Here is an 18,326-nt window from a genome sequence, read left to right on the forward strand (position 1 = left end):
ATACCTTTTTCAAAAACATAAATGGTGCTGTAGGATGACCACTTGGCCATGAGATCGTTTGAACTGCAAGATTGGTGGTTCAAACTCACCAACCACTCCTGGGAAACACTGTACAGGGTACTATGAGTCAGAACTGACTCAACGGCACTTAATAACAACAATAACAAATGGTGCCTATTCAGGTGGACTTTTACAGATAGAATACACAGTCAAATAAACTATTATCTGTGGGAAGTGACAGTGAAGAACATCAATATGATCAGCTAAAGCAAGACCAGTGGCTAACTATGAAACAGATGATATGATCATATGTAAGTTCAGACTGAAGTTTAAGAAAATTGAAACAAGTCTATAAGAGTCAAAATACAACCTTGAGTATATTCCATATGAATTATAGAAGCCATCTCAGAAACAGATTTGATCACTGGGCATTAGTGATAGAAGATTAGAGGAGTTGTGCGAAGATATCAAGAACATCATATATGAAGAATGCATAAGGTTATTAAAAAGACAGGGAATAAAGAAAGACAACAACGGATGTCAGAAGGATCTCCGAAGCTTGACTATAGAGAAGCTAAAGCAACTGTCGATATTAAATGTTGATGTTAATGAGCTGAAAAGATCATTTCAAAGAATTACTCGAGAAGACAAAGTAAAATATTATAATGAATTGTGCAAAGACCCTGAGTTAGGATCCCCAAAGGGAACAACACACTCAGCATTTCTCAAGCTGAAGGAATCAAAGGAAAAAAATCAAGTCTTGGGTTGCAGTATTGAAATGGCACATGAACAATCAATAGAATATGGAAGGAATACACAGAGTCCCTGTACCAAAAATAAATTGTCAATGTTCAACCATTTCAAGATGTTTTTCTGGGAGTCCTGATGTGGCACTGTGATTTTATGCACTCAACTACAAAGTTAGCTTGAACCACAGAGCTTGTGGTTCAAGCTCACCAGCCACTCCTTGGAAACCCTATACAGGGTCACTATGGGTTGGAACCAGTTGGATAAAACTTAATGACAACAACAACAGATGGTATATACAGCATTCTTCACCAGGCCATAATTCAAAGGTCTCAATCCTTCTTTAATCTTCCTCTCGTTCATTGTGCAGCTTTCACATGCATATGAGGCAATTGAAAAAAAAAAAAAAAAAAAAATATATATATATATATATATGGCTCTGGTCAGTCATATCTTAGTCTTCAAAGAGAAACATTTATTCTTTAATGCTTTAAAGAGATCTTTTGCAGTAGATTTGCCTAGTGCAATGTCATTTGATTTCGTGACTGCTGCTTTAACGGGGTAGTTGTAGATCCAGGTAAAAACTTTTTCTGTGTGATAAAGTTTGGTGTCAACTTGACTGGGCCAGAGTGCTCAGTGGTTTGGCAGTTGAGATGTAGTTATTCCCCATGATACGATCTAATATAATGGAATCAACTCTATGATGAGGTCTGCTATGAGCCCCAAATCTATTGAAGGGAAGATTCTTTGGGGGTGCGGCCTGTTTCCAGTATATTGGTCATTCAAATACACTGGACTTTTTTTCACTGCTGGGCCTGGATCTTGCATCTGACTCCTTTCCTGACCTCCAGTTCTCTTGGCTTTAGCTAGTGACCTATTTTATTATCTGCCAATCCTGCGAGTCATCAACAGCTAGCCTTCTTACCTGTCAGACCCAAATGCCTGTCTGCCTGTCGTCTGACCTGTCAACCTTGGTTCATCAGTCCTGCAACTATATCTGTCAGAAGCCTCCAGCTTGGCATCTAACACTTTTAAGCTACACTGGTTTTACTTCTTTAGAAAACCAAGTTTAAGGCATTTAGTACCAGGATTGGTTCTAGAGAAACAAAATCGTAAAGATTGGATTTCTAAATTGGTTCTCAAGTCTAACTAATTTTAATGGCACTGATGACTATGCTTCTATTAATAGACAGAGTGCTGGTAATCTGAGAGGGCACTGTTAATATGCAAAATGTCACCACTTACAGATCAAATATGGGTGACAAGAGAGACTCTGGATGATTGTGTGTTTGATGTTATTGGTGTTAAGTGTTATTCATCTTGGTGCAACTCATAGTGACCTTATGCACAACAAAACAAAACACTGCCCAGTCGTGCACTATCTATACAATTCTTACGTTTGAACTCATTGCTGTTGCCACTGTTTCAATCCATCTTGCTGGGGGTCTTCCTCTTTTCTGCATACCCTGCACTTTACAGAAGTATGATATTCTTCTCTAGGGACTGGTCTCTCCTGATAACACATCTGAAGTATGAGAGACAAACTCTTGCCATCTTGACTTAGAGAGTATTCTGGCTGTAGTTCTTCCAACACAGATTTGTTTGTTATTCTGGCAGGGCATAGTACCTTTAATATTATTTTCCAACATCATAATTCAAATGCACCAAGTCTTCTCTGGTCTTCCATATTCATTGTCCAACTTTCACATGCATATAAAGTAACTGAAAATGCTATGGCTTAGCTCAGGTGCACCTTAGTCCTCAAATTGATATCTTTGCTCTTTCACAATTTAAAGAGGTTCCATGCGGTAGATTTGCTTAATGCAATACACAGTTTTGTACTGCTGATTCCATGGGTGTTGATTGTGGCTCCAAGTAAAATTAAGTCTTCAACAACTTCTGTCTTTTTTCCATTTTCTTCATTTACCATGATGTTATGTATTGGTCCCATTGTGGAGATTTTTCTTTTCTTCAGTATTTCTTCATCAGAAAGTATTTCAAGTTCTCTTCACTTCTAGAAAACAAGGTTGAATCATCAGCATATCACAGGTTGTTAATGAATCTTCATCCAATCCTGATGGCACATTTTCTTTATATAATTCAACTTCTAGGATTATTTGATCAGTATACTGACTGAATACAAGAATACAACCCTGACATACATCTTTCCTGATTTCAGACTATTTAGAATCCCCTTCTTCTGTTCTAACAATTGCCTCTTGGTCTATGTACAGACTCTTCATGAATACAATTAAGTATTCTGGAATATCCATTCTTTATGATATTGGTTATTATTTGTCATGATCTACTTATTCAAAAGTCTTTGAAGTCAATAAAGGACAAATAAACATCTTTCTGTTATCCTCTGCTTTCAACCAAGCTCCATCTAAAGTCAACAGTGATATCCTCTTCTGAATTGAGCTTTAATTTCTGGAAATTCTCTGTCAATGTACTACTGCAATTAAAAAAAAAAAAAAAGTTATCTCCAGTAAAATTTTACTTCCATGTGATAATAACAATACTCTTTGAGATTTCTGAATTCTAGTGGGCCACCTCTTCTAGAAATGGGAACAAATATGCATCTCTTCCAAGTGGTTAGCTGTCTTCCAAATCTTCTGCAAAAATAAGTGAGTGCCTCTAGTGCTGCATCAATTTTTCAAAAGATTTCCTTTTGTATTCAGCAACTCTGGGAGTCTTGTTTTTTGTTTGTTTGTTTGTTTTTTGCTTTGTAGTTGTTTTTTTTTAAAACCAATGTCTTAAGTGCAGCTTGGTCTTCTTCCTTAAGTAATTTTGTCAGGATTAAATTTATAGGGAAGCTAGTTGGTTGGTTCTACTGATAATAGATTAAGTAGTAAAGGAAAGAGACTATCTCAGGGCTTAGGAGTTAAAGCTCAAGCAATGTATATTGTTGTTATGTACCATAGAGTAGGTTCTGACTCATAGCAACCATATATAAGAATTTCAAAGAGCAGCTGGCAGATTTGAACTGACAGTTTTGTGATTAGCAGTCCTGTACCTTGAAAGGACATTTTATTTCTTATATTAGTAGAGCTGATAATGCTGAAAACCAATCCTAGAATATTACCATAAGTGTGGATGAATTACAATGCTAACTAAATTCCCAATCTTGAATTATGTGTGATGTTAAAGTGAGGGCATAGATTGAAAAGAAAAAGGGATTCTGAAATGTGAAATGGGGACATATGGGCAGATAATCAGGAAATTAGGGACATTGCACTCCTAAATTCTGTCAAATCACTCTTTCCAACAGTATCCTTTCACCTGAAGATTACTCTTTTTGTTGTTGTTGTTGTTGACCCCATTGTCAGTAAAACCATAATTCCCTCTGCCCATACTTAATGAGATTACCCAACTCTGTCTACTGAGATGATGCCTGTGGTATTTTCTGGGGGCATTAATTAAGGTAGATATCTTGGAAAACATTGTTGAATGTTCCCAGGGAACACATACAATAATTATTTCTTTGAAGCATATAACTGGCCTTAAGTCCTAGTGAGTCACAATAGGTGAAGTACAGATTGTGATACAGGAAGAAGTATGCTATACTTCAAAAGAACTGCTTGATCATTCTAATATGTACAACCACAATCCTGGGTAATATATGTGGGAATAGTAATTATGATTTTTGGAAAATGACACAAGGAACATAAGAATGAATCAGTCTGAGTTTATTGATATAGGCCACTAAGCACAGATATGAGTCCTGGTGTTGTGCTGTAGGATAAACTCTTGACAGCTAACCACAAAATCTGTAGTTTAAATGCACCATCTTCCATATGCCTACAAGAAACATTAGTTAATACCATTATCATTCAAATGTACACAACAACCACTAAAGCCAGTGATGATGAAATTGAAGAATTCTACCAGTTTCTTCAGACTGAAATTGATCAGACATACAATCAAGATGCATTGATAATTACTGGTGATTGGAATGCAAAAGTTGGAAACAAAGAGGTAGGATTCAGTAGTTGAAAAATAAGGCCTTGGTGATAGAAATTATACTGGACAGCACATGATAGAATTTTGGAAAACCAATGATTTCTTCATTGAAATTACCCTTTTAAAACAACATAAAAGACAACTACACACATGGACCTCACCAGATGGAATATATCTGTGGAAAGAAATGGTGGAAAGGATCCATATCATCAGCCAAAATAAGACCAGGGGCAGACTGTGGAACTGACCATCAATTACTTACATGCAAATCCAGTTGAAGCTGAAGAAAAAATTTTACAGTTGATGAGAGCCAAAATATGACCTTGAATGTATCCCATCTGAATTTAAAGGTCATTTAAAGAGCTGATTTGATGCATTAGACACTAAAGACCAAAGACAAGAAGAGTTGTGGGATGACATCAAGAATATCATACATGAAGAGAGCAAAAAGTCATTAAGAAGACAAGAAAGAAGGAAAAGACCAAAATGGATGTCAGATGAGACTCTGAGTAAAGATGCAAAGCAAATGGAAGAAGGGAAGAGGTACAAGAGTTGAACAGGAAATTTCAAAGATCAGATGGAGAAGACAAAGTCAAATATTATAATTGACAGAGAATTTGCATAGGTTTAAACCAGATTCAGAAGAGGACATGGAACAAAGGATATAACTTCTGATATCAGATGAATCTTGGCTGAAAGCAGAGAATATCGGAAAGATGTTTACATGAGCTTTACTGACTCTGAAAAACCTTAAGATTGTGTGGATTATGACAAGCTATGGGCAACATTGCTAAGAATGAGTATTTCGGAACACTTAATTATGCTTATGAGGAACCTGTACACAGATCAAGAGGCAATCATTTGGACAGAACAAGGAAACAACAAGTGATTTAAAATTAGGAAAGGTGTGTGCCAGGGTTGTATTCTTTTACGATACTTACTCAGTTTGAATGCTGAGCAAATAATCTAAAAACTGGATATATCAAGAAGAATGTGGCATCAGGATGGGAGGAAGCCTCATTAACAACTTGTGATATGCAGATGACACAATCTTGCTTGCTGAAAGAAGAGCAAAGACCACAGCCTTCAATATGGGTTGCATCTTAGTGTAAAGAAAACAAAAATCCTCACCTTTGGACCAATACACAACATTTATATCAATGGAAAAATATTGATATTGTCAAAGATTTCATTTTTCTTGGATCAGCCATAAGCACTCATGGAAACAAGAGTCGATAAATCAAATGATACATTGTATTAGGCAAATCTGCTGCACAAGACATCTTTAAAGTGTTGAAGAGCATAGAAGTCAGTTTGAGGACTAAGGTGTGCCTAAGCAAAGACAGGGTATTTTCAATAATCTCATATGCATGTGAAAGTTGGACAGTAAATAAGGAAAACCATAGATGTATTGATTAATTTAAGTGATGATGCTGGACTTCCAAAATACAAACCAATCTGTATTGAACGAAGTGCAACCATAGTGCTCCTTAGAAACAAGGATGGACAGACTTCGTCTGTCATACTTCACACATTATTAGAAGGGAACAGTTACTGGGTAAGGACAACATGCTTGGTAAAGTGGAGGGTCAGACAAAAATAGGAAGAACATCGAGGAGAGGGATTGGCAGAAGGCGTAGTAATGATTGTGAGATTGGTCCAGGACTGGGAAGTGTTTCATTTTGTTGTGCCTAGGGTCACTATGAGTCAGTACTGACTTGATGGCATCTAACAACAACACCAACTACAATTGGGGTACCAGAAAAACAAACAGCTGTGCTGGAAGAGGTACAGCCAGAATTCTCCTTGTAAGCCATGATGATCAAACTTCATCTCTATACTTCGGATATATCAAGAAGGACCAGTCCCTGGAGAAGGACATTATGTTTAGTAAAGTTGAGGACTGGACAAAAAGACAAAGACTCCCAACAAGATGGATTGGCACAGTGGTTTTCCCTACCATAATAGCCCTTATTTCAGGAAGTTAGCAATAATATCCCTAGGTACACATTTCTTAGTCTCTCTGGATCCCTTCTTCTCAGACTCACAATTTGGAAAGAGTCACTCCTGAAAGTGAGTTTTATTCTATGACTGAAATTCAAAGAGAGCACATGAGCAGGCATGTAAGCTTGCTGGCGACCATATTGGTCTACTGGTGAGTAGAAAAAGGGGAAAGGCAGAAATGAAGAAATGCGCTGAGATCAACCATGTTCCATAGACTCTCTTGGACCTAGAAACGAAAGAGAGAAGAGGAAGGGCTGATTGGTCCAAAGTGTTGTGAGACCTGGGGACACCTGAGGCCATGGACAAAGACATAGCCATGGAGGGCTAGAGCTGAGAGTGAATTATCCAGCTGACATGAAGTGAGGGGAAATGTACAAGAACACTCAGACTTGCAGATAGTACCCATTTGACCTAGCCTTGATCGCTTGATAATCAGAACTCGACTTGTTGTTAAGCACCGTGGAATTGGCTCCAACTCATAGTGACCCTGCACAGGGTTTCTGAGGCTGTAAATCTTTATGGGAGCAGAAAACCTCATCTTTCTTCCATGGAATGGCTGGTAGTTTTGAACTGCCGACCTTGAGGTTAGTAGCCCGATTCATAACCACTATGCTACCAGAGCTCCTTAGAACTCGACTAGAGGAAGATTTAAAAAAAAAAAAAATTGATAAAGGAAACAAAGGTAAATTGCTACCATTTGATGAACTTGACCTATACTCATGGATATAGTAGCTCAAAATACCAACATAGAGGGAAGAAGTCTTCACATCAAGTATCAATGCTATCTCCTCTGTACACAGGATAGATAGGGACGGGCAACTTCGACATTCACTACCTAAAATGAGGGAGCGATAAAGGCTGGCTTACAAGTTTTCAAGAGGGAGTTTAGTTTAAGAGTGTGTGAGGGAAGCTAGAGTCCCCACTGAATAATTTTCATCTTGTCTAGATGGGTCTGGTGAAAAGAGATGAGAATAAGATTCTTACGATTCGATGATGAGTAATTGTTATCATGAATAATTGAGACTGTCACAATAGTAAAAGTAGAAGCTTTGTAACAAAAACGGGGGAGGGGGGTAGTTAATCTTACAATCCAGAAACAGAGGACTCTAGGACTATCAAAGGGAGAAGAGCATAAGAGGAATGCGGGACCCTGTCCAGAGAAGCAGTGACACCAGAGATGGAGGCTGAGATGGGGACATGGAGAGAGGGAACAGATGAGGACTCTAGATTCATGGAAAGAGAGGGACTGAGAGCTGGTGGCCAGGAGGCAGGCTTGCAGAATGTGCCCTCTGGTGGTTTAAATTATTACATATGTCTGAGTGTTTTGTTTGTTTGTTTTTTTAAAAGCGCTAAATGAGTAGAGAGAAATACTGTTAATTGATGATACACGGAAAAGTTTATAATCATTGTAATATAATGAAGTATATGATTTGTTGAATGTAAAACTGATGATCTGCCCTGTACTCTTTCACTCAAATCACAAGAAAAACTTAAAATTAAAAAAAGTGGGTTTTATGTGACTGAGAAATCAACTTTTATTTCAAATGTACCATCATACATTTGGAGTCCTGGTATAGTACTTAGGATAAGCACTCGACTACAAAATTGGTTTGAACTGCAATGTTCATTGTTCATTGTTCAAACTCACCAGACACTCCTCAGAAACCCTATATATAATGTGTTGAAGACAGCACTTAACAACAGCAACAACAAATCATTCATTTAATTATGTGTTTGTTACCACAGGTAGTATTAACTAAACCTTTTGTGTTCCCATTTTCACCCAAAATATAGGGATAAAATAAACATAATACCTACCTCATAGAGCTATTATTAAGTAAATGCACATAATTAATGCCATATAAATCATACCTACTGTTCTTATATTATATATGTTTTTATGTTATATAATTATATTATACAATGTTCTAATCTATTATTTGAGAAAGTAGTTCCCTATAGGTGAAATTTTGATATTAACTATCATTTTTCCACTTAGGAAGTCACAATCCTAAAACAATGTAATGGGTGTACAAAAAAAGAAAAACACAATGTTAACACAAGAAGAAAGGTATGTGCTGATGTTGCATCCTTTCACCATACTTTTTCAATCTGTATGCTAAGCACATAATCCAAGAAACTGAATTATTTGAGGAAGAATTATATGAGGCATTAGGATTGGAGGAAGACTCATTAATAACCTGAGCTATTCATGATGAAACCTTGCTTGCTAGAATTGAAGAGTATTCAAAATGATGACAATCAGAGACGACAGCCTTCATTATGGTGTGCTCCATAATTAAAAAAAAAAAAAAAATCATCACAAATGGATATGACATCAGCACACATCTTTCCTGGTGTGTCAAAATTGTGTATACCAACTACGTTATTTTAGCATTGTTGAGTTCCTAAGTGGAAAAATTATTGTTAATATCGGTTTCACCTCTAGGGAGCTACTTTCTCAACAACATATAGTTGGTTATGTGGACCTCACTGATGGAATGCACAAGAATCAAATCTATTACATCTGTGAAAGAGATGATGGTCAAAAGGCCATGGGTCAGCTGCAGCTCAGCTATGTAAGGTCAATTTGAAGCTGAAGAAAAGTAAAGGAAGGCCACGAGAGGGAAGAACAACCTGCATTTAGAGATTATCTCAAAAATAGATTTGACAGAATGAACACTAAAGATTGAGACCAAATGTGTTGTGGGTTGACACCAAGGACATCATCCAGGAAGAAAGCAAAAGACTATTAAAAAGACACAAACAAAAGAGAAGACCAAAAAGGTTATCAAAACAGACTCTAAAAGTTGCTTTTAAATATAATGTCGTTAAATACTGTGGAGTCGACGCTGACTCATAGTGACCCTGCACAGGATTTCCAAGGCTGTACATCTTTACGGGAGCAGAACACCTCAGCTTTCTCCTGCGGAACCGCTGGTAGTTTTGAACTGCTGACCTTGTGATTGGCAGCCTGACTCATAAGGTAACTCATGTTAAAGGGAGATGGAGTGAAAGAGCGCAACTGAAGACATCAAAGTACAACTCAAGAAGACAAAATAAAATATTATTATGAAATTTGCAGACACCTGGAATTAAGAAACCAAAATTGAAGAATGCATTGCATATTTCTTAAGGTGAAAAAACTGGAGAAAATAACTTCCAGCTTTGTGTTACAATATGGAGGGATTGTATGGGCAAAATTTTGAAAGACACAAGAAGCATTAAAATAAAATGGAAGCATAGAATCAGCCACTGTACCAAAAAGAATTGTTCAATAGTCAACCATTTCAGGGAGTAGCATGCATGCAAACTGAAAGTGTGTGGAAGAGCGGGAGTATATTCACAACTGTATGTACGATATTTGTACATGAGTATTTACCTTTGCTACAAATATAGCCATGAAGGTGTTGATACATACAGGGGACAAAGTTATGAAAACTTCTTAGATGAAACAGGACACGTTGAGGGACTGAATCACTGGACCTGGGAATGAAGGGACCATAGTCTCATGAGACACCAAGATCAATTGGCATAACATAGCCCACAAAAATGCTATTCTACATTTTATTTTGGTGAGTTGTAACTAGGATGTTAATAGCTTGCTAACAGCCATCTAAGGTGCAACTAGAAGAAGTGCAAAAGGAGAGTGAGTAAAACCAAAAATATATGGAAAAAATTAGACCAATGAACCATGCAAACATTGGTGTCCATAACCCTGATTCTAGAACTACATGGTTCTTGGCTACCACCACCAACTGCTCTGAAAAGGATTATATTACAAGGTCTTGGATAGAGTGGGAGAAAAAGGAACATCAAAATTCAAAATCATAAAACAGACAAGTCTTACTGATAAGATAGAGATTGATGAAACTCCGGAAACTATGGCTCTTAGAACTCACCATCATGACTTAATTTAAAGCTAATGAAACAGATTCGTATAAGGAGAAAAATAATACTAGTGAGAAACATGTCATCAGGAGGGACCAGTGTCTGGAGAAGGACATCTTACTTGGTAAAGTACAGGGTCAGTGAAAAAGAGAAAGACCACCAATAAATTGGATTGTCATAATGGCTACAACAATGGGCTCAACCCTAACAGTAATTGTGAGGCTAGCACAGCACCAGGCAGTATTGTGTTCTATTGTACATAGGGTCACTAAGTGTCAGAACTGACTCAATGGCCCTGTTGGCTTTGAGATCCATTAGGAAAAATTCTTCTGAGTATATAGGAGCTGAGAGACCAAAAACAAAACAAAACAAAACAAAAACCAGAACTCATTCTGAGAGACATTAATTTATTACAGAAAAGAGAATAAAATAGATGGTTGACTAAACAAGTAAATTTACCTACCAAGGGTGAAACACAACTTTTAGTGGCAGCCACCTAGACAATTTAGTTTTCCCAAGCAAGGGGCAGGGGCTAAGGTCTTTTTATACTATAAAATATATAAGGTTTACTAGCATAAGAGAAGTTAAAGGTGGTTTGAGAAGCTACAAGAGGTAGGAGAGTCATAAAGTACAGAGTTGTTTGTTCCCTCCTAGAGAACAAAGTGTGGCGCTGTGGGCTAAAGCATCAGACTGCAAAGTCATTTGAACTGCAAGGTCAGTGGTTCAAGCTCACCAGCTGCTTCTTAGAAACCCTAAACAGCGTTGCTATGGGTTGTAATCGACTCCATGACACTTAACAACAACAGAGAACAGAGGGGTTTCAATAAGCATAGTGAAAGTAGGGGCTGTGAGCGCCTTCCTATCATATGCATAATGAACAGGAGAACAAGAAATTTTGTAGTGTGGTGGTTATGAGTCGGGCTGCTAACCTCATGGTCAGCAGTTCAAAACTACCAGCAGTTCTGCGGGAGAAAGATGAGGCTTTCTGCTTCTGTAAAGATTTACAGCCTTGGAAACCCTATACAGGGTTACTATGAGTCAGAACCCACTCTACAACACACCACCACCATTACCACTAGCTGGAGGAGGGGCTATCTGCATAGATAGCGTAACAGGGGCAAGGAATAAGAAATATGTTTGGATGTGACCTTAGCGTGACCATTTTAAAGCATTAAGTTTGTGTCCCTACAGTCCCTAACAATATACTATAGTTATATTTTCATATAGTGACAAAATTATACATATAGATTTGGTAGGTGTTTTCTAGTCATCTTTGCCATCTCAGCAGTGTTTTTCTTGTTTTGTTTTTTAAAGTGAATTATTTTTATCTTATTCTTTTCAAGAACGAATGCACACAGATAAATCTTATAATTTACCATATCCCAGTTATGAAATTATAAGTGCCAAAATAGAATTAAGTTCATGGAAATGAATTTGCAAATTCCTTGCCTTTCTAAGTCAATGTTAATCTGATGGCACCTGGGACATACTAATTACTGGCATTGGTCACATGGAGCCAAATGTGGGGTGTTTTCCTCCAAACACACTGAATCAATTATATAAAAAGCCTTCCTCACTGGGATTACTTTTTTTCTGAAAACATTTCCAAGAAAATATAGTTTAATGCATAGATTTCTACCATACTTCACTATTAATGCTTTTGAATATCTCTTTTTCACATAAGTAAAAATATGTATAATGAGAATGCCCTATATAATACTGCTAAGAAAAATTTTGGGGAAAGCTGCTTTTGAATATAGTTAAAAAGCCAATTTGAAGAAAATTTTAAATGCATTTAACTATAAAGTTATAAAAGTGTATTAAATGCAATAGGTCCATGCCATGCTAACCTTGGAGCAAGAGACTCATTGGAGTGTGATTTATTCATTACTAACCTCTTGACAGTCCAGCATTATAATTCATCAGAGAAAATGGCTGTGTAGAGGTGATATTTGAGGGTTTCTAGCAAGGACTTCTCTCAAAAATTCTTTTTATAGATGTATGAAATTTCACCGGGTGAAGGGCTATGCTTTGGGTCTTTATTATTTTGAAAAGGAGAGTGGTATAGTGGAAACCTTGGATTTGAACTCTATCTCTACCATTTCCTAGACATGGCCTTAGATAAATTACCTACCCTTCCTGAGATAAAATTCCTTTATCTACAAAGTCTCACTCACAATGTCTGACTGGTAGCATGTTTTTGTGAAAATTAAAAAGACAAAGCAGTGAACATTAAAGCACCAACCATTATTCCTGGAAAGTAATAGTCTCACAACAATTGAAGAAACTTCAAGAATTTCACATTTGAATGATATCTTTGAGCTAACTAGTAAGGAAACTATGTTCTTCTTGATCTTAATGTAAGATAATTAGTGTGGGTGATGTGTGTAAACAATAAAGAGAAAATATAAATGGAACTTTTAAATAATTTCATAATAAACTTTTTTTGTCAATTTTGATACTTAATCCCTCCTCTGAAATTCTAATCTGAGGAATAATTGTTAGCATTGAAAAGCTATATATAAGATGCCCCTTTGTTGTTTTGTTAAATGTCTTCTAGTCGGTTCAGACTCATAGCGGTCCTTTGTAGTGTTTCTGAGGCTATAAAACTGTGATAGACGAAAAATTCTCATCTTTCTCCCTAGGAACAACTGGTGGGCATCAACACTGGCCTGTGGTTTATAGTCCAGTGCTTATCCCCTTGTAGTTCACAATCCAGTGTGTAGTGTATGGAGTCAACATGCTTGCTGTTGTTAAGTCTTGTTGAGTTGGTTCTGATTCTCAGTGACCCTCCCTGTGTAAGGTTTCCGAGAAGCAGCTGTTGGGTTTGAACTGCCAACATTGTGATTCGCAGTCCATTTCTGATCCTTCAGTGCCACACATTTTGTTTCATGGCATTGGTTGAAATTGCTACAATGCAAAATCACTTATCCTACTTCCTACCTGCCTTTTGCACTTCTATTCCTCCTTTTTTCCTATCCCTTCCTGTCTTTTGAACTTTGTCCTTGAGCAAATGCTGCCCTTTTGATGTCAAATAGCTGATTATTTTGAGGAGTGCTTACCTCCCTAGTGCTAAGCTCACCTTATAGATAGATCTACTATTTGGATTGGAAATGGAACCATGGGAAGAGTTCACTTGCAAGTCTGAGAAACTCTCAGATTCCACCACCTCTATCCTTCCAGTGAACCTACTCTTTGTTCTTTTTCCATATAAAATAGAAAGCAGGGGATGTTTTTAAAAAGCATAATACAACATTGGATAGAGTACTATGCCATCATTGAAAATGACAATACTATAAAAGCAAAAGTATACTAATGTGTATACTTCTATGTCTAGAAATATAAGATTTGGGTGAAATGGAGCAAAGTACTCACAGGAGATATTTTTACTTTACTCTTTTTTTTTTTTTTCTGACAAAAGTTTTGTTGCTTTTACAGAAACAAAACAAAATAAAATAATGGGTGAAAGATTAATTTTTCATAGCCAATGTCGTTAATTCTGGTTAACTCTGGAGCTCTGGTAGCATAGTGGTTACGAGTCAGGCTGTTAACCTCATGGTCAGCAGTTCAAAACTACCAGTAATTCTGTGGGAGAAAGATGAGGCTTTCTGCTCTAATGAAGATTTACAGCCTTGGAAACCCTATACACTTGTCCCTACGAGTCGGAACCGACTTCACGGCACATAACCACCACCACCTATGTCTTTAACTGTCTATAGTCATTTGTGAGTTAAAAGCATTCACCATGCTGCCTAGTCTGATAATAGCTTTTATTCATTTCCAGCTCCAAAAACTAAAATCACCAATTAGACACTGATAAACTTAGTAGGTCTGGGGTACTTGCTTTTTAATGAGGAGGCTTCAATAAGTTCATGGAAATAAAAGATAATGGAATTTTTCCATGATATTTTTCCACTGAAGCCCCCTCATATGCATTTTGTGCATTTAGATGTGAAATCATACTTTAACAGAACTTAAGATATTCGTAGCTAATTCTTAAATTGAATAATGATTCACTATATCTGAAAACAATATTGGAAAATGATAAATTAAAGCTCTGGATAATATTCTCTTTTTTGAAACCTTCCTTAAACTCTTAGTTGGCTTATTTCACAGTGGGGTTCTAGTGTTATCTGAATCTCGACTTGCCCCAAGACAATGGCATTATTAATGCCAAGCTACAATTATCTGGCATAGACCTGGAGAAAGCTCACCAATCAATATTCTGATTATTATTTTTTGTAATATCAGAAAAATGTTGTTGTTAAGTGGCGTCAAGTCGGTTCCGACCCATAGCGACCCTGTACAGGGTTTCCGAGGGCTTAAATCTTTACGGGAGTAGAAAGCCTCCTCTTTCTCCCGCGGAGCGGCTGGTAGTTTCGAACCACTGATCTAAAGGTTCGCAGACCGATTCGTAACCACTATGCTACCTAAAAATGCTTCATTGTTTTAAATTAATGTTTTTTGGTGAAAATGTACACAGCAAGTTAGGTTCCTCTTTTATAATTTCCACACAAGTTGATCGGTGGCATTAGCTATATTTTTCACACTGGGTCAACATGCTCCTTAATTATTTTCTTGTTCTATTTCTCATACTCTAGTTCTCTGCATTCTTATCTCCTCATCATTGTTTTAGATTAAATGCTAACGTTTTGGACTCATACAGGTGTGTTTTTGGTAAAGCACCAGTATAACCAGTAATAGTCTTTATTTTGTATGTAACTCTGCTATTCTGTTAAAAGGTGATCTTAGGGGACAGATTTGATTTAAGATTAAAAGAGTGACTTAAGGTAATAATTTCTGAGAGTTGCCCTCTGGTCTCAGGTGATTCAGTTACTTTGGTTATTTTTAACAATTTGAGTTTTGTTCTGTATTTTTCTCTCATTTTAGCCATAGCTATTTATTGTGCTCCTAGGCAGCTAGGTCATTGGTGGTAATAGGCCACCATCTAGGTCTTCTGGTCTTAGGGTGTTGAAGTCCTGTAGGATATCAGCTTTGTATACTTGTTTCTTTTCTAATATTTTGATTATCTCTTTACTCTTTTGCTGCTAATGAATAAAGGCCAATAATTGTATCTTAGATGGCTGCTTGCAAGCTTAAAGATCTCAGTTGCTATTCACTTCACTAGGATACAGAACGTGAACTTTGTGAACTGTATTAAGCCAGTTTACTGAGTTGTCCCATGAGACTATGTCCCTAAGTCTTCAAATCAAGAAAACTGATTTTAGAAGTTGTTTGGTTATGCCTGAGGAGTATCAATAGTTGTGTCTTCAAATAATATATGTGCCTACACACATATCTGTATTTACACACACACACACACACATATATATATGTATATATCCGACTCGATGGCACTTAACAACAACAACAACAACATATATATATATAGTCCTGGTGTGGCTCTGTGGGTTAATGCGTCAGACTGCAAAGCCATTTGAACTGCAAGGTTGGAGTTCAAGCTCACCAGCGTCTCCTTGGAAACCCTATACATGGTTGCTATGGTTCGGAACCCGCTCGATGGCACTTAACAACAACAAGAATATATATATATATATATATGTTCTTACACATGTGTACATCTGTACCTTCCCATCTATGCATATGCCGATATTCATCCTAATGTAACACTGTAGAATAAACACTGGACTTCTAGCCACATGTTGTCAAATCAAACCTACCAGCCACTCCTTGGAAATCATATAAAGGGTCACTATTAATTGGAGTCCTGGTGTGGCACTGTGGGTTAATGCACCAGACTGCAAAGCCATTTGAAGTACGTGGTTGGTGGTTTAAGCTCACCAGCCACTCCTCAGAAACCCTATACAGGGTCACTATGGGTCGGACCCGACTCAATGGCACTTAACAACAACAATAACAAATGAATTGAAACATGTTCTGTTGCACTTAGCCACAGTAATAAACCCATCCATATGTGATTGTAGACTCAAATTTTATACACTGTTTGATTTGGTGCTCTCTTATACATGCCAACTGCTTTCACAGAGCCATCCTTGTCTCATGAGTGCTTTTCAGAGCAACATTTCCTCTGTTCATGTTATGCTCAATGCACCCACATTTGGTACTACATTTCCAATTACTCAAAATAACGAGTATTTATACATTAAAGCATGCTTACTTCATCGTTCCGTCCTCTTCCTAATACACAACACTAAACATTGGTTTATATATATATATATATTCTTGCCTTCTTCCACCACTTGTCTGTCAGTTTGTCGTATTGTGGTGGCTTGTGAGTTGCTGTGATTCAGGAAACTATGCCACTGGCATTTTTAATACCAGTATGGTATTCATCCATAGTGTACAAGTTTCAGATGAGCTTCCAGATGAAGACAGACTAGGAAGAAGAAGTGATGAACTACTTCTGAATATTTAGTCACTGAAAAACTTATGAATAGTAGAAAAACATGGTCAGATATAGTGCTGGAAAATGAGACCATTGGGTTGCAAGTCATTCAAAATGCTACTAGGTAAGAGCTGCTTCTTCAAAGTAGAGTTGACCATGATGATGTTAATGGAGTAAAAGCCGCGAGAGTAAAGCCTGTGGGACCTTCATTTGCTGATGAGGCACAACTCACAATGAAGAGAAATAGCTGTAAATATCCATTAATAATAGGAGAATGGAATGTAAGAAATATGAATCTAGGAAAATTGGAAATTTTCAAAAATGAAATGGAATGCATAAATATTAATATCATAGGCATTAGTAAGCTGAAATGGACTGGTATTGGTCATTTTTAATCTGACAACCACATGGTTTACTATTGTGGGAATGACAAATTGAAGAGGAAAGATGTTGCATTCATTATCAAAAAGAACATATCCAGATTAGTCATGAGATACAACAATGTCTGTGGTAGGATAATATCCAAGCACCTACAGGGAAGCCTAGTTAATACCACTATTATTCAAATTTACGCACCAACCACTAAAGCCAGTGAGGATGAAGTCGAAGAATTGTATCTACTCCTTCAATCTGAAATTAATCAAACATGCAATCAAGATGTATTGATCATTGCTGGTGATTGGAATCCAAAGTTTGGGAAAAAGGAGGAAGGATCAGTATTTGGAAAATATGGCTTTGGTGATAGAAATGATGCTGGAGACTGTATGACAGAATTCTGCAAAATCAATAATTTGTTCATTTCAAATACCTTCTTTACACAGCATAAGAGATGATTGTACACATGGACCTCACCAGATGGAATACACAGAAATCACATTGACTACATCTGTGGAAAGAGACGATGGAAAAGCAACATATCACCACTCAAACCAAGGCCAGGGCAGATTGTGGAACAGACCATCAATTGCTCACATGCAAATTCAAAATGAAAATGAAAACAAGTCCATGAGAGCCAAAACATTACCTTGAATTTATCCCACCTGAATTTAGAGATCATTGAAGAACAGATTTGATACATTAAACACTAAAGACTGAAGACCAGAAGAGTTGTGGGATGACAGACATCAAGATCATCATATATGAAGAAAGCAAAAAGTCATTAAGAAGACAAGAAAGAAGGAAAAGATCAAAATTGATGTCAGAAGAGACAATGAAATTTGCTCTCCATCGTAGAGATGCTAAGCAAATGGGAGAAATGAGGAGGTCCAAGAACTGAACAGAAAATTCCAAAGATCAGCTTGAAAAGACAAAGTCAAATTTTACAACAAAATGTGCAAAGATCTGGAGTCAGAAA

This window comes from Chrysochloris asiatica, unplaced genomic scaffold (genome assembly GCF_000296735.1).
Source record: "Chrysochloris asiatica unplaced genomic scaffold, ChrAsi1.0 scaffold00043, whole genome shotgun sequence".
In the NCBI taxonomy this organism is placed as follows: Eukaryota; Metazoa; Chordata; class Mammalia; order Afrosoricida; family Chrysochloridae; genus Chrysochloris; species Chrysochloris asiatica.